The following is a 26,841-nucleotide window of genomic DNA, read 5'->3' on the forward strand; positions in this document are numbered from 1 at the left end:
GCTATCAGGAAGTTTTTTAAGGTTGTCCCTAGTCCACAGGAAAGGAAAGATATTGGGGTGCATAGTTACTGGTAAGGTGCCCTTGGAGCAGCAGCAGAGTGAGTGAAGTCTCACATTTCTGAAAAGCTGTCTTCGCAAAATGAGCAGCTTTCCGGAAGTGATCATTAAGTAAAGGAAGCATGATGAATGCCTCCAAAATTCACTTTGAACTTGCTGCGAGTTCAAAACATTATTAACACCTCTTACATTTTTATCATGATGAATATACCCCCATGTAATTTAAAGAGCATGTCATCCCAACAGGGTTAGCATACCGACACTTGTTGATTGGTATGCTAACCCTCCCTGGTGCCTGACCATAACCCTCCCCCCTAGTGCCTAAACCTATCCTTACCCTCCCTGCACCCTAAACTTAACCCTCCCCCTAGTGCCTAAGCCTAACCCCTAAACCTAATCTTGCTCCCAACCCCTCTACTTACCATCGGTATCTCGGCAGTCAGGATTCCGGTGCCAGTAATGGAAGCGCCAGCATCCCAACTGCTGGGATGCCTAACGTATTCCATTAGTTGCACCTCCATTGCTACCAAAATAAATAAATACAATTTTATATAGCACTCCATAGCACTGTAGGTGTATCTAATCTATCATAAAGACATTATTATTTGTCAAAATAAAAAAAAAGGTAGGAGCTGTCATTTTGAAACCTACTGAAAAAAATCATAACTGTGTTAGTAACGGTATCCATCTCCAAGCTCAGGAAGTGAGACATTTGTAATTTTTTCTGTGCTATTTGTGTAATTGGGAAAAACTTGCAGCATGTCATAATATTAAACAGTTGAAAATATATTTGTGAATGTGCTCTGACATATAAAAGTGCCTAATACTCAGAACATAAGTATTCTTAAAAAAAACACTACATTCTAAGGAGAGGACTTCCCAAAGGTAAATATATGCATTTTTTTTATTTAATTGTAGGTTGCAATTAACAGAACCTGTTCATTGTCTGCTGTATGTTTTTTCATTTTTTGTTCCCAGTAGGATTTAAGATTATTCGGAAAAAAAAACACAACAGTACCGATGGAGCAATGGTTAGCATTACAGCCTCACAGCACTGAGATCATGGGTTTGATTCTCACCTTGGCTATGTGGAGTTTGCCTGTTCTCCCTGTGCATGCGTGAGTTTTCCCTGAGTGCTCTGGTTCTCTCCCACAATCCAAAAATATACTGGTAGATTAATTGGCTCCTGACAAAAAAAAATTAACTCTAGTGTGTGCATGTGTTTAGGGCAGACTAGTTGGGCCAAGTGGTCCTTTTGCATAAGTCAGGTTTAAATTAGTTTTACAAAGTCCAAAAGTCGGCATAGGAGGGGGGAAAATGACCAACATTTATCTTGCCTTCAGGCAACTGGCATGAAGTTATGCCACTGGACATACACTTGCTCAAAAAGATTTGGATGAAATGTACACCAAATATATATGTTCATTAATATTATGCATAGTACTGACCAGCATCCACTCTACCACCCTTGAGTATGTGACAGTTAGTTATGCAGCATATCCATAAGAGATCGTATCATCTGATTGTAGAAAATTGTATTGCAATAAAAACATTTTAATTGGGGTGGGTACAGGATGCCGGCACTCGGGATCCCAGTGGTCAGAATCCCAATGCTGGCATCCTGACAGGGTTAGGATACTGACACTTGTCGGTAAGTATCCTAGCCCTACCACTAAACCTAACCCTTCCTCCCGCAGCCTAACCCTAACCTCCCCTCCTGCACCCTAAACATAACTCTCCCCTCTAGTGCCTAACCCTAACCCTCCTCCTAGTGTCTAACTCTAACCCCTAATGCTAACCCTTCCCCTAACGCAGGGGCACAGAGAGCCTGGCCGGCCCATGTGAAGGGGGCGTGACCTAATTGTGGGAGGTGTGGCCATGCCCCCTTGAGGTAAAAAAACCCCCACACTTTTGCAGTGCCGTGTGGCAGCTCTGCGCGCTGGGGAGGGGGGAGCTATAAGCTTCTCAGCCCAGCGTAAAGCCAGGAGGGGTGCGATTGCTCCCACCCACAGTCATAGAAGACTGCTCTGGCTGCTGTCCAGCAGCCTCGAGCAGTCTCCCACTGCAGCCCACTGCTGGGAGGGAGATGGGGGGGCGGCACTGGACCCGGGCCCCTGCTGGGTCCCTCTAGAAGCACGGGCCTGGGTAAATAGTACCCGCCCTCCCCCTCTTAGCGCCCCTGCCCTAACCCCACCACTTACCGTTGGGATGCAGGCAGTCAAGGTGCTGGCACCGGGAAACTGACTGGTGTCAGAATTCTAGCACCTGTATTGTGAACGCTTACATCCCGAAAGCTGGGATTTAAACTGCATCCCTTTTAATTGGCTTAACAATAGTACATTATAGTAACAGCAACAAGATCTGCCATTACTGTAATTGGAGATTTGACAGTTTCGAAAATCTTAAAATGCCATGACATCATTATGTGCATGGGTCAAATAGTCACTTGTTATATATAACTATTTTATATAATTACTGTATGCAACATGTAAAATACACATAATCAAGTTTTATTTTATACTGTAAGTCTTTCATTATATTTACATGTTTTCTCAAGTATATCAAACAATTAAAAAACATTCAGTATAATTTTGTATGTTAAACTGTATTAGAACAATAATAATTACAATGTAACTGGTAGATGTAGATTATAGCCCAGGCCACCAAGAGACCCAGAAGGTCTGGATGCTGGGTGGAGTCTGGCAAGGGGGATACTTGTGAGGAAAGTAAGCACTGACTCAAAGTGGTAGCATGCTACAGGGAGTGTGTATGCACCACATCCTTGTGAGCGCAACTGGATATAGAATATTTGTGTGCAGTGCTCCATGTAAATACGCTCCACCAAGTAGTACAAGGATTGGGGTTTCAAATCCACAAGTTCCTTGTCAATTCAATGATCAAGTGTAAGGATGTTTAATAGTAACATGCTGTATAAAATAAATGTATCTCTTCCCACTAAGTTGTGATATAGGGCTCTATTTACTAAGCAGTGTTAGGAGACAGAATGAAAAGTGATAAGGTGCCAGCCAATCAGCTCCCAACTGCCATTTCACAGGCTGAGTTTGAAAAATGACAGTTGGGAGCTGATTGGCTTTCACTTTATCACTTTTCACTCTGTCTCCTAACACTGCTTAGTAAATAGACCCCATAGTGTTTGATACCATGGGCCTTATTCTGAGGTGGGAGTAAAGCAAAAAGAGCAAGTACTGTAACATTGCACTTGGCAAAACCATGTTGCACTACAGGTGAGGCAGATGTATAATGTGCAAAGAGATTTAAGAGGGGTGTGTTTAAACCATAAATCCAGTGTAAATATAAAGCTGTTCAGCATTAATGGTCTACATGCAACAGCAGCCAATATTTACCCTGCATAAATAAAATATTTGCACCCCTTGATTTGCTACATGGTTTATCAAGGTACACAGTTACTTGCTCTTTTTTGCTTTACTTCCACCTCAGATTCAGGTCCTGTATTACTGTAAAAACAAAATTTAATTTAGATAAGATCTAGCATTGCATGTTATAGCAGATAGGCTTAAATAAAACCCCATCAGCAACAGCTCCAAAAAATAATATATATATATATATATATATATATATTTATTAGACCTTAAATATACATACTTATCCATATTGTGTACATAACCCTGTTTACAGCTTGATTGAAGTTCTTGAATCACCACCCACACACTATTTAGCACGTCAACATGGCAGACACTGAGCTATTCTCAACAGAGAGGGCCTGATTCAGAGACGGACACTCTGAACGAGCGCTCGCTCTGAATCAGGGCGTATTTTTTTTTTTGTTCGGCCTCCTGGCCTCTCGCATAGCTGTGGGTGACCACCCACAGCTATTGCGAGCAGCCAGGTTGATGGTCGCGATGGTCAAGACCATCACGAACATCGGGCTTGCGAAGAGAACCTTGTCTGGTGATGTCAGTGGGGCCACCCCCAAACGGCAGGCATTCCTTCGGGAACGCCTCTGTTTGGCCAGCCACCCCCCTGCTCACCTACCAAATGGGGCGAGCTGTCAATCACCATCGACAGCTCGCCCCCTTTGGTGCGAGTCCCGGAGTGACAGAGCACCGGTCACTAGCCGGGTCTCACGCATGCAACGACGGAGCCCGCTCTGTCATGCGCATGCCCAGTGGGCAAACATTAACCCAGTTGCGAGCGCTCAGCGCTTGCGACCGGGTCTGAATCAGGCCCAGAGTTACTTAACTAACTAGTTGATTGGTTGGAATGAAAATCTGGTAACGTATGGGAGCAAATCTTGATCAGCAATTTGCTCCTAAATGCCAGAAAACAGATGAAAATGGTCGTTCAGACAAGTTTGTTAAATGTTTGATCTAAACAATTTGTGCAAACAACAGTTTTTGTCCATTTTCCGGCATTTGGGAGCAAATTGCTGATTGTCATTTGCTTTCATTCCATACCAAATTTTCATTCCAACCAATCAACAAGTTGGCTGGTTGGAGAGAAAATCTTTAGATGTATGGCCATCTTAAGGATCAAGTAGGATATTGAACACTAAGTTGAAACTAATTTTTTGTGTTGCTTCCGTATGCTCCATGGGGTACCTAGACTTTCTATATTTGATTTCCCTCTCTAACATAGGATTTTAGTACTACTGCTGCAGAAGTAAGTTAGGAATTCTGGGCCTGATTCAGACCCGGTCGCAAGTGCATTGCGCTTGCAAGCGGGTCAACAGTGGCCCAGTGCGCCCATGCGGCATGTGCACTGTGCGTGCGCGAGCCCCGGAGCGGCTGTCGATGTTGATCGACAGCTCGCCCCATTTTGTGGGTGTGGCGGGGGGGTGGCTTCACAAACGGAGGCGTTCCCATGCGAACGCCTGCCGTTTGTGGGCGGCTCCACTGAGATCACCAGTGATGTCAGTGAGAGAGCTTCCAGCTCTATTTGAGCCAGAAGTTCTCTGGGGCTTGCGGCTACGAGACCATACCACAAGGGTCTCGTCACAAGCCCGATGGTTCGCGACCATCATCATGGCCACTCGTAATAGCTGCGAGCGCCTCTGAATCAGGCCCTCTGTCCAGTTTCAGCAACTGGACAGCGTATGCATTGTGCAGTTGGTAGGCTCTCCTTTGCAGGACTGTCATGGCAACCAACCTGGAACTGTAATAATAGGTGAAGAGCAGCTACTAAGAAAATCCTGTTAAACCTACAGTTTAGTAAAAGGACACAATAGTATTTTTCTATTATCTATATTTGTTTATGTCACATAAATTGGATGATCATACTGTAGTTCATGTTAAGGTAATATTGCTGAGCCATTTTCAACAGTTCTATGTTTAGATAAACTCTGGACTTTTTTCTATATATATCATTCAGATGCAAAGTGATTGAACTGATGAACGTTTTTTTATTTTCTTATTTTCTACTCCCATTTTCTTTGGTATGTGTACAGAGTTTATTTAAATTGGATTTACAATACTATGGCAAGTGTAAACAATTAGGCATTTAATAATAGCAATCAAATTCTTTTCAATATAAACTCTGCAGCAAGTGGTAATTAATATCACTGTGAGAATTTCAGATCATGCAGATTTGTATCGTAAATGCAGCACTTCACATTTAGTCAAGGACGGATATCTCCCTAATGGGTAAAAGCTTATGAATTATGGTAATACCTCTTTTTGGAATTTCTGTTTCCTGACATTCCCTCTTACGGCTCCCACACATATTTAAGGAACCTTAAGCTTTTAAAATGACTTTTGCAGATGAAAAACAGCTTTGTGCTTTGAAAATGACCTGTGATTCACAAACACGCTATCTGCTATTGTTGATTTTTCTTTTGTAGTATGAAGGACTCTTAAATTGCTTTTGTAGGATAGCTTCCAACTATGTGGAAATATATATATGGAAACATTGAACAGCCTTGATATATAAAGAAAAGTTTTGTTATTTTTTGTTATTTTTAAGCATTTTCAATGCTAGATTCAGAAGACCTGTATTGATTTTAGATTAAAACTTCTATAAATAACTAGGTATTCTATAAAACTAACAGCATTTAATATAGTCAAATTACATTTTAATATTTTGGTGCTGCTTGATCAGGCGTTTTCAAGGCTAGTTTCAGAAGACCTGTATTGATTTTAGATTAATACTTTCAATAACTACAGGTATTCTATCAAATTAACAGCATTTAATTTAGTCAAATCAAGTTTGTATATTTTGGTGCTGCTTGGCCAAATGTAATTAAATGCAATACAGGGTTGCATTTACTATATTGTCAAAAATGCACATGACTGTTCATGGGGTAAGTTTACTAAAATTTGATTTTGGGTCGCTTTTTATGTCTATTGAAATCAACTTAAAATAGACTCTATAATGCAATCTCCAAAACACTTATTTGCAAACATTCGATTTTGAGCTCCATTTCAAAATAAAATGCGATGTGAGACGATTTGGGAGTTCTAAAAGCATTCGATTTTGAGTTCCAGTGCTTAAATCATGTTAAAAAGAAGCATGCACAAATCACTATGATCTGTGCATGCTTCTTAGTGGTTAAAAAAGGGTTGAAAGCAAAAAATGTTAAAAATGGTGTGTGGTTCTCACCCAATCCATAAGCAGCCTTAGACCTTTTAGCCTAGACTCGTCATGGAAAATCAGGGGGAAAACCGGCATGGGGTTGCTCCTATTTTACATTAACCAGCAGGAGGCTGAACAAGCAGGGGTTGTAATACCGAAGCAGGAGATCACATATTGTGGGGTCTTCCTGCCAAAGCATTAAACCAGCCCCAAACTGGTCAGCCCAGGGCTGGCACTTTAAATAACCAGCCCTAGGCTTTAAGTTCAAGCTTTCCCCTTCATCCTTGGTGCAGACATTACCATTGAAGCGGCTGCTCTCAGCCAATCAGAGCTGACCGGCAATGACAATAAGTAATTTTGGGTGGCAGCAGCAACTGCCTTTTCTTGGGCTAGCGATCAAATGTTTTTTTACTAAGACCTTGGATTACTACTGGAGAAGAGGACCAACCTCCTTGAGGCTGTAGGTAAGTACTGTATGTAGTGTGATTGCAGGTGAGTGAGTGAGTGAATGGATGAATGAATGTGTAATCAAAATTTACAATATTCAGAGTGTGAGTACTGTAGTTTTTGTATATTTTTTCACCGTGGGAATACATGTGTCACCAACCTGCTGGCACTTCTAGTTGTACAAGTGCCAAAGGGCAGGCTGATTGGTACCTGTTCCACTGTGAAGAACAATATTATTACATAAATGAACCCATTATCCCTGCATCCACCACGCATGCCGGTTATTCTACTGATTTTCCATGACCATCCTGGGTAAAAGGCCCAGGGCTGTTTATGAGTTTTGGGGGGACAACACAACATTTGTTTTTCAAGTTTTTTATTTTTTTTGCCTATTTTAAGCATAAGAAGCATGCACAAATCATAGCGATCTGTGCATGCCTCTCCCAAACTCGCCTGCCTCAGACAGGTGTACAGTATTGCTTGGGTGCGTTTAAAATCGATTTGCAAATTGATTTTTAGTCAATTTCCAATCCCTGTTAGTAAATGAGGGGATTCTGTAGTGGGATATGTAAAAGTGCCAATGTTCGGTCATTGGTCGATTTTGGCTGAGATTTGGTTTTATACAGTAGGTCATTTTATAGTCGATTTTGCCTTTAGTAACTTCTTGATTTGTAAAATTGACTTAAAATCACCTATGAATGAACCTCTAAACAAACTAAAAAGCAAAATTGACCAAAATCGACCTTTAGGGGTGAATTGAATTAGCCATGATAATTTACCACGTGTTAATTAATCCCCCGAGGCTATTTAATTAGCCCTGAAGGCATCCAACTGGCTGGTTTTAATGGGGATAATTTTCTGGGACTGATCAGACCCGAAAAGAAATTCCAGATATATTGGCTGTTAACAGGTGAAAAGCCATAATTAATGCATTGGTCCGTGAACTTTTCATGGATTCTATGAGTTAAAGACCGTTAACATGTTAATTTAACGGGCATTAAAAAGGGTCTCAAGTGAAAAGGGGCTCTAATTGAATAGCCCCAGGTGTTAAAGTCCGATACTCCCACCCTTTTTTACACCTGTTAAATTAACAGGTCTAATTGAATTCTCCCCTTAGTAAATATACCCCCCTATGTCTGCTCATTAGTCCATTTGCACATTGTCCATCTTTTGCACTATTTATATTTGTAAGATCGTTATGCGATTTGCATTATTTGCAAATGCTTTGCACTTTATGTTTATATGTGTTCTGAGAATTTACTCACATCCTGTCAAGTCGAGTAACTGTTCTCACATGATTTATACATTTTTGTACACTTATTTTTCACAGTAAACTTACTGGAGTGGATAGTGGTTAGAGAGGTATAATCTTGTGGGATGCTCAATTACTAATTTAGGATATATTCACTCACAATGTCTATGGCAGCTTCAAAACTAAATCTAAATACAGTTTTTTATTTGTATGCCACATAGCATAACAGTCTGGTCCATAAGTAATGAATATACATAAACAAATTTATTGCAACATTAATTCATGATCAGAAAAGCTTATTTTTTTGTGTGTGTTTGCTTGTTTTCTTATTATAAGTACACACAGAGGGGCTGATTGTGAGTCAGCTATATCTGCAGCAGCTTTTCCATCAGGCCATGGCACCCTGCTACTAGCTTATGCTAATGCAAGAAACCACCCATGTATACCGAATATCCAAGCATATGCATGTTTAAGTCCTTCCCATCTACTGTTTTTAATGTCAGTAGCCATCTTTAAGACTTGCATCCACTCCATGCTGGGTGTAGTAACTGGTGTCACATCTTCATCTGCACACTACAAACTAGTATGGAAGTTGGCTTACATAACCACTACACTCCAATAAGACAGATTTGCGCGCCCTCACGTTCACCTCACAGTTACTGCCCAGAAATACCTGCTTCACTGAAAGTATGCTCGATCGATGACTGATCGATGGACTGATGAATCTGCATGCATTTGCAAACTCCATCTGTGTGCATACGTCCTGTCCAGCACATGAACAGTCAGTGATTTATTTCTACATCGTATGTGAAATTTGCAGATATCCACAAGATCCATTCATATTTCCACTTGCATTCGACTCAGAATCAGGCTCAGAATTTGAATGAGAGATTAGACATATGCGCAGACCCCAGTGATTTTGTTTTGGCACAACCAATCTCGTTTGGGTTTGGATTCGGTTTTGGATTGCTTTAAAATGTATAAAATCATGTAATTTGGACCTGTTTATATGCAATCATTTTTTTAAATCTGAGCTCTGATGACTTCCGGTGGGTGGACCTAGGAACATGGATGCATTCTTATAGAGCTCTCCACTGCCCTCAGAGACTATACTGTACCATCTGTTGCTGGAGAGGTGGCAACAGGCTGCCTACACCATCCTAGTGCCTGTAGGAGATTCTGGCTGCTGCTTACCCTCAGTGCATCCTCAGAGCCCTGGCCCTAAATGTATAGGATGTTGCTGTGGCCGCCATCTTTGATTCCATCCAGAGCTTCTACACAGGCCCCTCAGCAGTATTAGCAAGCTGGAACTGCTTCCCTCTCCCTCCTTCAGCCACTGGACTGCAGGAAACTCCTCACACCTGCAGGTACTGTACATTCCCTTCCTCTCCTACAGGCTGGCTGGCTAGCCACTCTGCCTGGGGTCTCTCTCTGTGGCTCTGTCCCTGTTCCTCTACAGTTGCCTGCTTTCTGGCTGCTTAGTGTGAAGCTGCAGAATCTGCTATTGACTACTCCTTCTGCTGTTACCTGTGACTTACAAACATGGATGAATTTGTGGTCAAGCAGGCCAGAGGTCTCATGGGAAGTCAGACAAGTAGGGGACATGGGAACCAAGATTCAGTGACTGGGATACTACTCTTTCCTACATCTGGTTCTAGTGGCAGCCCTCAGCAGCATATTTCTGATATTTCCTCTTTAAAGGTACCTTCCTCCTGCTCAGCCCAAGAAATGACTGATATCTAATTTACTGGACCAAAAATTGGCCCCCTTAAAAGATTTTTTGGACTCTGGCCTCTCCCAGCTTAGCCAACACTCCCAATGCATCTCTGAGGCTGAGCAGTGGATCTCTAACCTAGAGCATGACCTCACTGCTGAGCAACCAGTGATTCGTAACCAAGAGACTGCCCTTACATCCATACAAGGCAAACTAGAAGAACTTGAAAATAGAAACAGATGAAACAACGTTCGTATTATTGGCTTATCCGAGTACTTTAAGACTAAGGAATTAATAGAACTGGTCTCTTGCTGGCTTCCCCGTGAATTGGGGTGATTCTTTTCCAGTGGATCTTTGCTTGTGGAGCATGTTCACTGGATTGGCCCAGACTGCCCTAACTACAGGAAATACTCAGGACTGCCATACAATGGTGATCGGCTCCTTTTATTTCAGGACTTCTACTACATGTGGCAACAAAACGATGTGCATTCTCCACAATCTGCAATCGGCTTTTTTTTAAACGGTCACTGTTTTGCTCTCTCTACATGGCTAAATTGAGGGTTTCCCATGCTGGAAAACCTTAAATCTTTGATAACCCTTTTGCTGCACAGAACTTCCTGGATTCGCTTCCTGCGGATACCACTACAGAGATGGACACTGCTAACTGAACAGCTACAGAGGTTCCACATATCCTTACTACTGTAATGCTCATATTTGATTATACATTGTTTTTGCTGTTCTTCTGTATTTCCTTTACTTGCACTGCATTATTGTGTTTTGTTCTTGTTCCCCACTCCCTCCTCCTGTTTCCCTCTTTTTCTCCAACCTTATTCTGTATTCCTTTTTTTCCTGCTCTTGCCACATTTCTTCCTCTCCCGCTGTGACTCCAGAGGTTATGTTGTTCCCCACTCCCTTTTCCCCTTTTCCTATCAAATTTCCACCAGCATTACTTTTGCCTTTATATTGAGTGACCAATTGGGCTGTGAGACCTGGCTCTTATAATTCATATAAAACCCAGACAGGTTACACATAGTAATTTTTTGTGATTTTCCACATGTATCTTTTAGAATGTTGTTCCAACCCCAAATATTATGTCCCTTTCTTACATCATCACCTCATTACCCACTTGCTGAGACTGGTGGGGAGCCTAGGTGATATATATATATATATATATATATATATATTTGGTGGTTTTGTGGCCTAGAGGAGGAGTGGGTTAACTATGAGTACCCCTCCAATATGCCCCTCAATGCCCAAAACCTCCCTTAAATTTATTATATGGAATGTTGAGGGACTTAATACATTTATTGAAGCAATTCAAGCCTTATATAGCCTTGCTACACAAACTAATTGTCATAGATCTGACCCAAATGTTTTTAAAATACCTGGATTGGTGAGTTTAAGTTTACTTGTAAAAGTAAGGGTAGGTCATTTTGTTTAACAGGCACCTTCAGTATCAAATTAAGGATAGTTTTGCAGACCCCGATGGGAGGTTTATTTTTGTGAAACTGTCTTTATTTGGTGAGTTATTTACAATTGCCACAATTCATGCTCCCCATGGCCCTAATGTTATTTTCTTTACAGACTTTTATGTTCATTTGCAGGAAGTAGCATAACCTTGGGAGGAGACCTCAACATGGTTCAACGCCCAGGCCACCCATGATTTGCGGGAAAAGGTAGGAATCAGGGGACGCCACTTTCCTTGAGCTCTTTGACTAGCATGCTGCATATATGTGACCCATAGAGATGCCAAGACCCGACATTTTGTGAATAGATATTTTATTCACAACCCCACCACGCCTCATCTCGTATTGATTTCTAATTTCTCTCTCCCTCATTTCCCATGTTGTAGAATTGGGCATTGAATTAATAGCTGTTTCAGATCATGCCCCTGTCTGGTTTTCTCAGGCTTTGAATTCCCATTTTGCCTCCTTCTATAATTAGCATTTTCCTACTTACCTGGAAAAATTTAATGATTTTAGGATTAATTTGGAACATGTATTCCTAAATAATATTGGAAATTAAAATCCTTATACTCTCAGGCTAAAAACTTAGTCTGGCTTTGTCAGACACCGTCCTCCTCCATGACTCTCCAGCCACTAGACAATCCTATATGGATGCTTGGAAGAATTATGATACATTGTGCACTGAGCAAGTCCAGTTTAATTTATATCTTTAGCTAAATAGATTCTTCTGCTAGGGCAATACATCTGGTAGGCTTTTAGCTAATTTAGTTTGATCCTATTCTACCCCTTCTCATGTTCTTCAATTGAAGATAGATCCTTCTACCTATATTACTGACCCAGTGGCCATTTGTAAGGCTTTCATCCAAAATTACAGCTTGTTATATGAAGCTCCACCTGATGCCCCTGAGCTTGGTATGGAACCCATCAAAATCTGAGACCCTGGCGGTCCATCCTGATGCTAAGGGGGTATGGAGTAGTGACTTTCCCTTCCAGTGGGCTAGTGATCAAATCACCTATTTAGGACTACATATTCTATCACGTCCCTCTCAATTATACTCTGCCATGTTATGCAATGTATGCTGGCTGATTTCCGGAAATGAGAACATCAGTTTCAAATGATCAGTTTATCTCATCTCCTTTATCCTTTGCAGATACTCCCATTGCTGCTTACAAAAAGTGATCAATGTTTGATTACTACGGCCCTGACCAATTTATATGGGCCAACAAGCACCCTCCTATATTTATTTTAAATTACAGCAACCACTAAGTCTAAGAGGGATTAATCTACCCTGTCTCCAATACTATGCCCTAGCAGTCAATTATCACTATTCTCTGGATTGAATTGCCAGTGGTGATAACTTTGTTAATAGGGTGATAGAGCAAGAGTTTAGTCCTAATAACAATCTGATTAGATTGCTACATGGTTACCCCTCTAGTCTTTCGCCAACATTGTTGGCTAATCCATTGAGAGCTACCTATTGTCATGCATGGCGTATCATTAGGAAGCGACTTCACTTCTCTTCCTCACACTCCATATTTTTACCTATTAACTCCATTCCTGAATTTCAAGATGGTATCATTAGTAGCACTGTGCGGTCTTGATATCTCCAGGGGTTGCATTTAGTTTGTCAGTTTTTGGATGGCGGCTGTTCCTTCGTCCTTCCTCTCTCCCATCTCAAGAAAAACTACCCCAACTTAATTTTGCTTTGTTCGCATATTTCCAGATACATGGTTACATTAATCGCCTATTGCCATGATTGGCACCAATAGACAAGACATGCATATTAGATAGCTCCCTGCACCTTAGATGTCTAGGATAGACACTCTACCTCTTTTGTGTACCTTCATATCAGACACTCAATTGATTTAATTACTTTAAAGGGTGGCATGGATAAACGGCAAAAAGTCTTTCCAGGGGTAACTTTACAAACTATTAATTTCTGTGTACAACTTAACAAACAACTAGTATCCTCTTCATACACTAAAATGCACTACAAACTGCTCCACAGGGCCTACTATACCCCATAGTTGAGATGTTTAACAGTTATGTCATCTGACTCCAAGTGCTTTAAATGCTCTCAAACAGATGTGTATTTAATGCACTGAATGTGGTCCTGTGTTAAAGAGCACGAATTTTGGTTAAAGGTACAGAATTATATAACAAGTGCTTTGGGTATAACTTTTGCTGTGAGTATGAGATATTTGATCTCCCTCTGCTTGTTGCCACTCAAAGTTCACTGCTATGCTTTTGACTCCCATTGCAGCGGCAGCAAAAAAAGCAATTCTCTCACAGTGGATTAAAAAGGAGGATGTGTCCATTTTCTTAATGTTTCCTAGATTAACATTCCTTTATTAAATGGATTGGGTAGAATACTCACTTGATGCAGAAGATAGAACAGATAAATATATTGCCATTTGGCTCCCCTACTTTAACACTTTACCCCCCCCACATTAGGATGGGTGGAAAAAAAACAAAATTGTGAGTTCAAAATTCCAATAATGCGGATAAGTTGTGGATCCATAACAGTAACTCGTGTGAAAAATTTCATCTCGGTCAGATAATTTTTACGTTCTCCAGGGGGCGCTTGAAGTTTTTAAAATTTTACACAAATTAGGATATTTTGTAATTAGGTGAATGCACGGTTTTGGGGTACATATTTTGGCAATGAAGTTGTTTTTAGGTAAAAACACTTCAGTTGAACTCAGGACCTGATTCAGACCTGCTCGCTAGGCTGCATTCTTACGTAGCCTGCCGATGTGCAATGTGCACATGCATATAAGTCGCAGTGCGCGTGCATGAACTAGTCCATGCGATTGTGAAGCGTTCGCTTGCTGCGCATAGCCACCTCGCAAGAATGAGTGACAGGATGAGCCATTTATAGGTGGTGACAGGGGATGGTCGATGGAAATGGGGGTGTGGTGGTGCGAACGCAGGCATGTCTGAGCATCTTAACGCCGTTTCAGAGGCATGAATAATTAAGATACAGCATCATACTACACGTCACATGGCTGAGTTAAACACTGAAGCACTCGCAGTGCTTGCGGGGGTATGGTCAGCCGCAAGTGCTGTGTATGCGTCCGATGTTGCTCAGTGTTACCGACTGTTGCATAAACTTCCTGGAGTTGATGTGGGAAAGTGGGCATCTTAAGACAGGCTGGTGGGCATTTAAATACACACCGCGATCGCATGCCAAGTCATAGTGGGCGTGCTAATGCCTTGCCGTGCGATCGTAGAATTTGCATACATTGGCAGAGTGCGAACGCATCTAGCGAGCAGGTCTGAATCAGGCCCTCAGTTAGATACAAACCCTCAAGATAGATGTTTAAGATGGAGTACCCCCAAAAAAAGGTCAAAATATTATATTGCAATTTTCCACGAAATGCCATCTTTGCCATGGGAGCCATTTGTGACAAGTTTTCAAAATTTCAAGCGCCTGCTGGGCATAGTAAAAATTATCTAACCGAGCTGAAATTTTGCACATGAGTTACTATTATGCACCCACAACTTTTCCGCACTATTGGAATTTCGAACTCACAATTTCGTTTTTTACGACCCACCCTAATAAACATGCAAGCGGTCAAATTGATCTCTTGATAAAACTTGTCTAGAGGGTCACCACCATTTTAAAGCTCTGGGGAGGATGGTTGTTGATCCTGATGTCATGCGCCCCGGCATTATTATTTTTATCGTTGTTAGTGATTTTTCACATTATTTATTATCCATGGGTCCCTATGGTAATGTAAGTAAGCTGTTTCTAGAATTGATTTGAACATTTTCTGTTTTTAATCTTCTGATATTTGTAACAATTCTAATATGTGTTATTTTTACTGTAGATCCGATCAGTTTCTTATTGGAACCCCAAAAGTGATCCCAGTCGGGACTCAGGGCCTGATTCAGAGCCGGACGCTCTGACAGAGCGCTCGCTCTGAATCAGTGCCGGCCCTCTGGTTTTTCAGAACAGCCTCCTGGCCGCTCGCATAGCTATGGGTGCCCACCCACAGCTATAGCGAGCGACCAGGAAGATGGTCGCGATGGTCAAGACCATCGCAACCATCGGGCTTGCAACGAGACTCTTGTGGTAGGGTCTCGTTGCCGCAAGCCCAAGAGTGCTTTCGGCTCTACCAGAGCCGAAAGCACTCCCACTGACATTACTTGTGATGTCAGTGGGGCTGGCCCCAGATGGTAGGCGTTCCCATGGGAACGCCTCCATCTGGGCAGCCACGCCCCCGGCCCACCCACCAGAGGGGGCGTGCTATCACTCAACATCGACAGCATGCCCCCTTTAGTACGAGACCCGGAGCGACGGTTTGCCCGTCGCTATCCGGGTCTCGCGCATGCGAACGACGGAGCCGGCTCTGTCGTGCGCATGCACACTGGGCCACCATCGACCCGCTTGCGAGCGCATAGCGCTCGCAAGCTGGTCTGAATCAGGCCCTCAATTCGACTTAAGATTAATTTTTCAGGAAGACCAAACTAATCTCTCTGAGAGAGTTTAAATGGCAAAATGAACAGTAGTCAACACTATTGATCTGATCTGGTTGTCCCTGACTGCACCACAGTGTTACTAAAGCTATAAATGGTTGTGGCATGATATGTCGACATTCATGACATAGACAGTGGTGAAATGTCTACATGTTAGAATGTCAACATATCATCCGTGGTGGTCCTGCGGTGATTTACCTGCTTCTGATAGCTGCAGTGAGTACAGTGCAGCTTCTGGGTACTGACAGTAATGTGACTGTGGCTTTGGGTCAGAGCTGTGATTCTTCGGCATAATGGTGAGGATTTCTCCCCTATCTCTAACCCTAAACCCTACCATAACCCTAACCATCCCTCTAGTGCCGAACCCTAACCTACCCCCACAGCCTAACTCTCCCATTCACATTTCACTTATCGACAATCTTAGAATGCCAACATATTGCCTGTCGACATTTTAACAATGTTGACATCATAGCTGTCTGTAGTTATGTCAAAATTATCAATGTCGACATTGTCATTTTCAACCTTTTGACTACATCCCCTATCAACAGCCTCTGAAGGCCAAGCTAGAACCAAAACTAGATGTTTCTCTAAGGATATACAGATGACCTCATCAGTAGTATAATCCTGATTATACCTGTCATGAAGGTGCATAATGCGGAACACAATGCATGAATTAATAATCATCGATGAGTGCTTATAACACGTTATGTTTTAACAGTTTGTATAATAGTTATGACTTAATCCATGTTATAATTTGTTCTTAGATTGCTCATATATTTAACTGTTTACAGTATTATGATTTACCCTTGGTGTCATGATAACAGGCAGATGATAGATACAGTGTATATATACTGTACATGTTTGATTATTAGAGATTTTTGTTAAAAACCGAACACACCCAAACTTGGGTGTACCAAATCAAAGAGAAGCATGCCTCATTTCCCCCAGCCAAATCCGGGTCTCAAATTTAGGCAAAACGTCATAATCTCGGAAATGTCTGATCTTGTGTGTTTTGAATTGCATATAAATCACTCCCTGTCTACTTAGTTCCTATGTGGGCAAGGTGAAATAACTGCACAGATCAGTATGATATGTGCAGGCTTAGAATACATGGTTAATATAAATATGAGTGGGGTCCCCCCCAAATCGATAACCATTCCTGGACTTCTGAGCCTAGTCTGGTATTGGAAAATAAGGTAAAAAAATGGTGTGGGTTTTCCCCTATTCTTCAAGAACAAGCATCAGGCTGTACCAGCCAGGGGTCTGATGCTATACTAAGGAGACACACAGGGTGGGGCCCCCCTGCCATAATGGCAACAAACCCCAAACCGGTCAGCTCAGGGCTGGAATTCCTCAGCAAGTGGGGACCCTAAAAATAAAATGGGGTTCCCCCTCCTAAGAAACAACCAGCCCTGGGCTAAAAGCCCAGGGATCTTCCCCGAAACCCTGGTGGCAGTAGATGTGGGGTTAATCTATATAAAAAGTAAGAAAGCGTGTCTGTCTGTCTGTTTGTCCTTTATGCACGGCCAGAATTTTGGACCTAGCTCCACCAAATTTGGCAGGGTGGTGTAGTTTAACCAGGAAAATCTTAAATTACACAGGTGTTGGGGCTGGCTCAAGTGGAAATTGGAGGTCTGCCAAAAAACATGTGTGAAAGCTACAAAGTATCCTGTTAACCTTACAGTCTGAGCTAATGTCAAACTGTGTGGCTCATGCAAGTTCATATTAAATCCAGAGTTAGTCCTTTTTAAGGTGACCATATATATTAGTCTGCCTTCTGTGTTTGCATGCAAGGGCATAACTAGAACTTTGGGGGCCTCATAGCAAGATATATAAAGGGCCACAATAAAAGGTAAAAAAAACACATACTCGCTCACAGAGCCCATTCAGGTTATGCCACACAAAGCTCATTCAGGTTATGCCACACAGTAGTACTCCTTATACACATTATGCCACACATTAGTAGTGCCCATTATACATTATGCCACATAGTAATACCCCTTACACTACACAGTAATGTCCCTTACACATTATACCACATAATTATGCACTTTACAGATTATGCCACATAGTAGTAGTGTCCCATACACATTATGCCCACCTAGCAACTCACCTCCCGATGTCCCTCCAGCAGCCTCTTGCCTATCCCTGTGTGCCATCAGCAGCAAGCAGGTGTGTATTTGGTGCCAGGCAGCCAGCTAATTTACAGCTGGTGCACTGAAAGGCAGTGGCAGACATGGACAGACAGTGCTGGTGCAATTTGAATTTGACGCCAGTTGTTGATCAATTGAATCTTGAGGACTGGAAGCCAATCAGGAGCCACCACTGATGATTGGCTGCTGGTCTGCAAGCTCTGATTGCCTTGCGACCAGCGGCACTGTCTGTCCATGTCTGCCTGCCAGTGCGCCAGCTGTAATCAGGGCCGACAGCAAATTAACACCGCTGACACCCAGGCCCACGTCAGCTGCCCTAAATGAACTGGCCCACTGTGTGTGCATGACTGGGTGGAGTGAGGTGGTACAAATTACTGTAGATGACTGAAAATGACTGGAATTGATGTTAGTAATGCTGTAGGAACAAAAACAGGCATACATTACATGATTTTAACCATTGTTATAAATTTTTAAAGAAATCTAAAACCAAAACATTTGAGGGCGATTTAGCCGAAAGCAAAACCAAAACACGATGAAGATTTAGGGCCAAATTTACTAAGCGACGGATACTAAACCCTGGTGGTTTGGTGGCGATTTTGATATCCATAGATTTACTAACGCCAAAACCGCTGCAAAACCACTGCAAAACTGCCGTCAATACAAATTAGAATAGAATAGAACAGGGCTGTCATTTAGAAACTGCCGCCAAACTGCCACCAAACCCCCGGGGTTTAGAACCTGTCGTCAAACCACCACCAAACTGCAGTAGTTTAGAATCCACCGCTTAGTAAATCTTGCCCTTAGAGCCAAAATAAAAACATGTGGGACTGCGCATATCTCTAGTGATACAGTAATTCAATTGTTTCATCTGCTTTTTGTTTCCAGTATACTTCGTATTACAATAAGTATCAGATTGTGTAACTTAAAGAATAATTTGTTGAATCCCACTTTAGATTGTAAAACTTGTCCACCAAGTAATTAAAACAATACAGCTGTTTTGAATGGAATGGAACAACTGAACACATATTTGCTTTGTATTCTAAAACAGGTGGACATTGGTCAGAAAATAAATGGAGAGCATTTAGCTTAATTTCATTGTACTGTAGTTTTAATGTATGAGTAGTGCTTTTTGAAAAGACAGTATGAGGACAATATACTTGCACCTGTATTTCTTAGATCTTGAGAAAAATGTAAGTCCCTGAAACTAAGGAACACTATGCTCACCAATGTAAATAAAGAATTATCTTTCATGTAAATGCCTTCCTCTCTGTGGATCTGTCTACAAGTTGGCAGCAGGTGCTACTTAATCCAGAGAGCTGGGTCCATAGTACCAAAGCAGATGGTGTAGTGGCAATATCATGTGAGGTGATATTGTCATTGAGAAAATCTGTAAATTGAAATGCATTACGGGCTAATTATATAAAGCTCAGCTTTGAAAGCAAGAAAATATATGCAATACATGATGGATCACTATACACTTTAACAAATGTATAAACAATTTGTATGTTTTATATATATATTAGGGGTGAGCGGGTTCGGATTTCTGAAATCCGAACCCCCCCGAGCCCCCCCGATCCGAGTCCGATCCGAGTCAGGCTCGACTTTTCCCGCCTGACTCGGATCTGACATCGAGGCAAAACGTCATCATCCCGCCTTCCGAGTCTCGCGGGTTTTGGATCCTATATAAGGTACCCGCGTCGGCGCCATTTTCTCACTCGGCTGTGGACAGTGAAGAGGGAGGGTGGGAGTTAGTGCTGTGTAGTGTAGTGTAGTGTAGTGCTGCTGTTGTCCACTACTTCAAAGTCCATAGGGGCTGGCTGGACTGTGTTGTGCAGTCAGTTCTCCATAGGGGCTGTGTCCACTCCAAAGTCCTGTGCAGTGTCCCAGTCCTAAAGGGGTGCTGTAGTGTTGTCCAGGGGGTGCTCTGTCCATCAGGGGTGCTCCCCCCAAGTGCTAAAAAAATAATATATTTTCTGTGTTTGTGAATTGTGTGCGCAGTAGCCGCACGTGCATCAACAAAGTAGTGCCAAGCGTGCGCCTGTGTCATAAGTAAAGGGCCGGCTGGCTTGACCGTTAAAGGGTGCTGTAACCCCCGAAAGTACACTCCAGTCCAAACCAAAAAAAAATTATTTTCTGTGTTTGTGAATTGTGTGCGCAGTAGCCGCACGTGCATCAACAAAGTAGTGCCAAGCGTGCGCCTGTGTCATAAGTAAAGGGCCGGCTGGCTTGATCGTTAAGGGTGCTGTAACCCCCGAAAGTACACTCCAGTCCAAACCAAAAAAAAAATTATTTTCTGTGTTTGTGAATTGTGTGCGCAGTAGCCGCACGTGCATCAACAAAGTAGTGCCAAACGTGCGCCTGTGTCATAAGTAAAGGGCCGGCTGGCTTGACCGTTAAGGGTGCTGTAACCCCCGAAAGTACACTCCAGTCCAAACCAAAAAAAAAATTATTTTCTGTGTTTGTGAATTGTGTGCGCAGTAGCCGCACGTGCATCAACAAAGTAGTGCCAAACGTGCGCCTGTGTCATAAGTAAAGGGCCGGCTGGCTTGACCGTTAAGGGTGCTGTAACCCCCGAAAGTACACTCCAGTCCAAACCAAAAAAAAAATTATTTTCTGTGTTTGTGAATTGTGTGCGCAGTAGCCGCACGTGCATCAACAAAGTAGTGCCAAGCGTGCGCCTGTGTCATAAGTAAAGGGCCGGCTGGCTTGACCGTTAAGGGTGCTGTAACCCCCGAAAGTACACTCCAGTCCAAACCTAAAAAAAAATTATTTTCTGTGTTTGTGAATTGTGTGCGCAGTAGCCGCATGTGCATCAACAAAGTAGTGCCAAGCGTGCGCCTGTGTCATAAGTAAAGGGCCAGCTGGCTTGACCGTTAAAGGGTGCTGTAACCCCCGAAAGTACACTCCAGTCCAAACCAAAAAAAAATTATTTTCTGTGTTTGTGAATTGTGTGCGCAGTAGCCGCACGTGCATCAACAAAGTAGTGCCAAGCGTGCGCCTGTGTCATAAGTAAAGGGCCGGCTGGCTTGACCGTTAAGGGTGCTGTAACCCCTGAAAGTACACTCCAGTCCAAACCTAAAAAAAAATTATTTTCTGTGTTTGTGAATTGTGTGCGCAGTAGCCGCACGTGCATCAACAAAGTAGTGCCAAGCGTGCGCCTGTGTCATAAGTAAAGGGCCGGCTGGCTTGACCGTTAAGGGTGCTGTAACCCCCGAAAGTACACTCCAGTCCAAACCAAAAAAAAAATTATTTTCTGTGTTTGTGAATTGTGTGCGCAGTAGCCGCACGTGCATCAACAAAGTAGTGCCAAGCGTGCGCCTGTGTCATAAGTAAAGGGCCGGCTGGCTTGACCGTTAAGGGTGCTGTAACCCCCGAAAGTACACTCCAGTCCAAACCTAAAAAAAAATTATTTTCTGTGTTTGTGAATTGTGTGCGCAGTAGCCGCACGTGCATCAACAAAGTAGTGCCAAGCGTGCGCCTGTGTCATAAGTAAAGGGCCGGCTGGCTTGACCGTTAAGGGTGCTGTAACCCCCGAAAGTACACTCCAGTCCAAACCAAAAAAAAAATTATTTTCTGTGTTTGTGAATTGTGTGCGCAGTAGCCGCACGTGCATCAACAAAGTAGTGCCAAGCGTGCGCCTGTGTCATAAGTAAAGGGCCGGCTGGCTTGACCGTTAAGGGTGCTGTAACCCCCGAAAGTACACTCCAGTCCAAACCTAAAAAAAAATTATTTTCTGTGTTTGTGAATTGTGTGCGCAGTAGCCGCACGTGCATCAACAAAGTAGTGCCAAGCGTGCGCCTGTGTCATAAGTAAAGGGCCGGCTGGCTTGACCGTTAAAGGGTGCTGTAACCTCCGAAAGTACACTCCAGTCCAAACCAAAAAAAAATTATTTTCTGTGTTTGTGAATTGTGTGCGCAGTAGCCGCACGTGCATCAACAAAGTAGTGCCAAGCGTGCGCCTGTGTCATAAGTAAAGGGCCGGCTGGCTTGACCGTTAAGGGTGCTGTAACCCCCGAAAGTACACTCCAGTCCAAACCTAAAAAAAAATTATTTTCTGTGTTTGTGAATTGTGTGCGCAGTAGCCGCACGTGCATCAACAAAGTAGTGCCAAGAGTGCGCCTGTGTCATAAGTAAAGGGCCGGCTGGCTTGACCGTTAAAGGGTGCTGTAACCCCCGAAAGTACACTCCAGTCCAAACCAAAAAAAAATTATTTTCTGTGTTTGTGAATTGTGTGCGCAGTAGCCGCACGTGCATCAACAAAGTAGTGCCAAGAGTGCGCCTGTGTCATAAGTAAAGGGCCGGCTGGCTTGACCGTTAAAGGGTGCTGTAACCCACAAAGTACACTCCAGTCCAAACCAAAAAAAAATTATTTTCTGTGTTTAGCCGCACGTATATATCAAATCGATATAACATAAATGGAGGACCAAACTTTCTCCGATAAAAATAAAATAGAGAAAGATCAAGAACCACTTCCTCCTAGTGCTGAAGCTGCTGCCACTAGTCATGACATAGACGATAACATGCCATCAACGTCGTCTGCCAAGGCCGATGCCCAATGTCATAGTAGAGGGCACATACAATCCCAAATGGCAAAGTTCAGGAAAATGACCTTGAAAAAGACATTTAAATCAGCTGAAGAGAAACGTAAACTTGCCAATATGCCATTTACGACACGGAGTGGCAAGGAACGGCTAAGGTCGATCCCTAGTATGTTCATGACTAGTGGTTCAGCTTCACATGACGATGGAAGCACTCCTCCCACTAAAAAAATCAAAAGAGTTAAGCTGGCAAAAGCACAGCGAAGAACTGTGCTTTCTAAGAAGATATCACAAATCCCCAAGGAGAGTCCAAGTGTGGTGGTGGTTGCGATGCCTGACCTTCCCAGCACTGGACGGGAAGAGGTGGCTCTTTCCACCATTTGCACGCCCCCTGCAAGTGCTGAAAGGAGCACCCACAGTCCACTTGCTGATATGCAAATTGAAGATGTCACTGTTGAAGTACAACAGGATGAGGATACTGGTGTAGCTGGCGCTGAGGAGGAAGTTGGCGAGGAGGATTCTGATGGTGATGTGGTTTGTTTAAATCAGGCTCCGGGGGAGACAGTTGTTGTCCGTGGGATGAAAAAGCCCATCACGGTCATGCCTGGGCAGAAGACCAAACATTCCACCTCTTTGGTCTGGCAATATTTCTATCCAAATCCGGACAACAACTGTCTTGCCATATGTACCATATGTAAAGGTGAAATAAGTAGGGGTAGGGACGTCAACCACCTAGGAACATCCTCCCTTATACGGCACCTGCAGCGCGTTCATAAAAAGTTACTGTCAAGTTCAGAAACTTTGGCTCAGACCGTAAGCAGTCCAGGGACACCTAAATCCCGTTGTCCTGTTGTATCCAAGCGCCTGCAAACCACACCGTCAACTCCCTCCTCGTCAATTTCCTCCTTAGTCAGGATCGGAAGTAGTCCTGCAGGCCATATCACTGGCATGACTGACTCTCCTATCCGGGATTCCTCCGGAGGATCCTGCATTGCTACGCCTACTGCTGCCGCTGCTGCTGTTGCTGCTGCTGCTGGGAGTCATTCATCATCCCAGAGAGGAAGTAGGAACACCACTACTTTTACTAAACAATTGACCCTCCAACAGTCCTTAGCGAGGAGGATGAAGTACGACAGCAGTCATCCTGAAGCAAAACGTATAACTGAGGCCTTGACTGCTATGTTGGTGTTAGACGTGCGTCCGGTATCCGCCATTAGTGCAGTGGGATTTAGACAATTGATGGAGGTAGTGTGTCCCCGGTTCCAAATCCCGTCTAGATTCCACTTCACTAGGCAGGCGATACCGAGACTGTACAGAAACGTCAGAAAAAGTGTCCTCAGTGTCCTGAAAAATGCCGTTGTACACAATGTCCACTTAACCACGGACATGTGGACAAGTGGAACAGGGCAGACTAAGGACTATATGACTGTGACAGCCCACTGGGTAGATGTATCACCTTACGCAGCAACAGCAGCAGCGTCACCAGTAGCAGCATCTCAGAAACGCCAGCTCGTTACAAGGCAGGCTACGCTGTGTATCACCGGTTTCAGTAAGAGGCACACCGCCGACAACCTCTTAGAGAAACTGAGGGAAATCATCGCCCAGTGGCTTACCCCACTTAGACTCTCCTGGGGATTTGTGATATCTGACAACGCCACCAATATTGTGCGGGCATTACATCTGGGCAAATTCCAGCACGTCCCATGTTTTGCTCACACAATAAACTTGGTGGTGCAGAATTTTCTGAAAAGCGACAGGGGCGTGCAGGAGACGCTTTGGGTGGCCCGAAAAATTTCTGGCCACTTTCGCCATTCAGCGACTGCGTGCCGAAGACTGGAGCGCCAGCAAACACTCTTGAACCTGCCCCGCCATCACCTGAAGCAAGAGGTTGTGACGCGGTGGAACTCAACCCTCTATATGCTTCAGAGGATGGAGGAGCAGCAAAAGGCCATACAAGCCTATACATCCACCTATGACATAGGCAAAGGAGGGGGTATGCACCTGACTCAAGCGCAGTGGAGAATGATTTCCGTGTTGTGCAAGGTTCTTCAGCCCTTCGAACTTGCCACACGTGAAGTCAGTTCAGACACTGCCAGCTTGAGTCAGGTCATTCCCCTCATCAGGCTTTTGCAGAAGCAGCTGGAGAAAGTGAAGGAGGAGCTAAGACGGAGCGATTCCGCTCGGCATGTGGGACTTGTGGATGAAGCCCTTCATTCGCTTTGCCAGGATTCCAGGGTGGTCAATCTGTTGAAATCAGACCACTACATTTTGGCCACCGTGCTCAATCCTAGGTTTAAAGCCTATGTGGTGTCTCTCTTTCCGGCCGACACAAGCCTGCAGAGGTGCAAAGACCTGCTGGTGAACACACTGTCAGCTGAAGCGGAACGTGACACGTCAACGGCTCCTTCTTCATTTTCTCCCGCAACTGGGGCTGCCAGGAAAAAACTTAGGTATCCTAAGCAACCCGCTGGCGGTGATGCAGGGCAGGCAGGACCAAGTTTGGACATCTGGTCCGGACTGAAGGACCTGGCAACAATTTCTGACATGTCTACTGTCACTGCATATGATACTGTCACCATTGACAGAATGGTGGAGGATTACATCGGTGACAGCATCCAAGTAGGCATGTCAGACAGTCCATACCTGTACTGGCAGGAAAAAGAGGCAATTTGGAGGCCCCTGTACAAACTGGCTCTATTTTACCTGAGTTGCCCCCCCTCCAGTGTGTACTCCGAAAGAGTGTTTAGTGCAGCCGGGAACCTTGTCAGCGAAAGGCGTAGGAGGTTGCTTCCACAGAATGTGGAGAAGATGATGTTCATCAAAATGAATTATCAGCTCTTCCAGGGAGACCAGCCTCCAGAACGTACAGAGGGACCTGTGGTGGTGGATTCAAGTGGGGACGAGTTAATACTTTGTGAGGATGAGGATGTACACACTGAAGAGGGTGAGGAATCGGTGGATGAGGAGGATGAGGATGACATCTTGCCTCCGTAGAGCCAGTTTGTGCAGGGACACATTAATTGCCAGCTTGTTTTGTGGGGGCCCAAACGAACCAATCATTTCAGCCACAGTTGTGTGGCAGACCCTGGCGCTGAAATGATTGATTTGTTAAAGTGTGCATGTCCTGTTTATACAACATAAGGGTGGGTGGGAGGGCCCAAGGACAATTCCATCTTGCACCTCTTTTTTTCTTTGCATTATGTACAGTTTGGGGCCTAGTTTTTCTAACTGCCATCCTGTCTGCCACTGCAGTGTCACTCCTAGATGGGTCACGTGTTTGTGCCGCCCACTCGTGTCGCTTAGCATAGTCATCCAGCTACCTCGGTGCAACCTTTTGGACATAAAAACACTATTGTGAGGTGTGAGGTGTTCAGAATAGACTGGAAATGAGTGGAAATTAAGGTTATTGAGGTTAATAATAGCATAGGAGCAGAAAAACCTACAAATTCTGTGATTTTAGCTGTTTTTATGCTTTTTTTCAAAAAAATACAGATCCAAAACACAAAACCCAGAACCCAAAACACGGAAGGGTGGTTTTGGCAAAACCAATCCAGATCCAAAACACGAAGAAAGATCCAGATCCAAAACCAAAACACAAAACACGAAAAGTGGCCGGTGCACACCCCTAATATATATATATATATATATATATATATATATTAGGGGTGAGCGGGTTCGGATTTATGAAATCCGAACCCCCCCGAGCCCCCCCGATCCAAGACCGATCCGAATCAGGCTCGACTTTTCCCGCCTGACTCGGATCTGAAATCGAGGCAAAATGTCATCATCCCGCCTTCCAGGTCTCGCGGGTTTTGGATCCTATATAAGGTACCGGCGCCTGCGCCATTTTCTCACTCGGCTGTGGACAGTGAAGAGGGAGGGTGGGAGTTAGGGCTGGCTGGGCTGTGTAGTGTAGTGTAGTGCAGAGTAGTGTTGTGCTGTGCTGTACTGCGCTGTGCTGCTGTTGTCCATAGGGGCTGTGTCCAGTACTTCAAAGTCCATAGGGGCTGGCTGTGTTGTGCTGTGCTGCTGTTGTTAATAGGGGCTGTGTCCACTACTTAAAAGTCCATAGGGGCAGGCTGGACTGTGTTGTGCAGTCAGTTCTCCATAGGGGCTGTGTCCACTCCAAAGTCCTATGCAGTGTTCCAGTCCTAAAGGGGTGCTGTAGTGTTGTCCAGGGGGT

Source organism: Taudactylus pleione, unplaced genomic scaffold (assembly GCF_031769625.1).
Source record: "Taudactylus pleione unplaced genomic scaffold, aTauple2 ptg001573l, whole genome shotgun sequence".
NCBI lineage: Eukaryota > Metazoa > Chordata > Amphibia > Anura > Myobatrachidae > Taudactylus > Taudactylus pleione.